This window comes from Manacus vitellinus, unplaced genomic scaffold (assembly GCF_001715985.3).
Source record: "Manacus vitellinus isolate BGI_N305 unplaced genomic scaffold, ASM171598v3 scaffold_23_pilon, whole genome shotgun sequence".
In the NCBI taxonomy this organism is placed as follows: Eukaryota; Metazoa; Chordata; class Aves; order Passeriformes; family Pipridae; genus Manacus; species Manacus vitellinus.
This window is the reverse complement of record NW_021939718.1, coordinates 11,625,795-11,627,176: the sequence shown is the minus strand read 5'-3', so window position 1 is coordinate 11,627,176 and position 1,382 is coordinate 11,625,795.

Below are 1,382 nucleotides of genomic sequence, written 5' to 3'. Positions count from 1 at the left end.
GATGAGTTTAAGGATTAACTAGATGTAGCTACAGGTGAAACGATTTTGTCTCAGAGCACAAGGAAGATGACAAAGTGTAGCACAGTGGCAAAGGCAGGAGGAGGAGGAGAATAAGGGAGTTGGTGTGAGAGTGGAGGTTGCTACATCTGAATCTTGATGGAAGGGAACAGACAGATGCTCTTAGATCAATGTGATCAGGCAAAATGTCGGGTTTATTAGGAGAAAGACAAAATATATAGTGGTAATGACGCTTAGTTTCTTGTTCACACTACATTGGTTACATAAGGAAAACATACTGTGGTGTACAGCACTGATTGGATAACTGCAGTGTCCATAAAACTTGTTTTCTTGCCAAAAGAACTCCTCCTTCACCTTGGCACAAGGCCTGCAGCCATATTAGTGGCGCAGCATTTTTTACTATCCGCACCCAGCCATGCCAAGGTAAAACACACAGAAATGCAAGGGAAATTGTTCACACAATTTCTATGTTGCCACATCTGAATGACACATTGAAATGCTACATCCCAAGAGGGATGCATCCTTACACTAGAAAGACTGTCACTCTTGTTTTATTTTTCTCTAGAAGAGTTGTTTTCCCTCTTTCCTTTTTGCACATAATGAACTAAGCTTAAATTTGCCTTTCTCTAGTAAGAAGAAGATCATGCCTTCATCATTCAGTGCCGTGAGGACAGGTTTTCAGAAGGTCTCTTACTTGTTCTGGTTGTCCCCCAGTGGTGCCTATAGATTTCAAAGGCAGCAAAGTCTGGCCAGTGCTGAATGGAATGTCCTATCCTGTAAGTGACCAAATATGAGGATGTAATTTAATTTCAATGCAGGTAAAATTCTTTGCTGAGCATGAAGGGAAGTTCCACAGTAGAAGAAATTTTTTTCCAAATTTTTTTCCCTTCATAATCTGTAGAATAGACATCATTACTCTGCTACTGATTGTGATTATGTTTGCAGCATTGATCACTGACTTTGTGAGAGGATCAGTGTGGTCAGTCAGAATTATGTTTCATTTTGGTAATACAAAATGTCATACTGTGGTACATACCTGAACTGTGACATTTCCAAAGCACTGTTCCTAGTTTTACTCATTCTAACTGAAGCTCAAGAAATATCATCATCACTGCAGTGTTGTAGAACATGCTTTCCTCCCTCCTTTTCTTTAATCATAATATTTTCCATCAAAATTTCATGAAACATTATAATTACAGGAAGGTGCAATTCTACAGCCTCTCAGTTATATCTCGGAATATGAAAGTATTTTATGGTTTGCATCACATTTCTGTTTTTGTGATTCCTTTCCCTTCCCTTCCCTTCCCTTCCCTTCCCTTCCCTTCCCTTCCCTTCCCTTCCCTTCCCTTCCCTTCCCTTCCCTT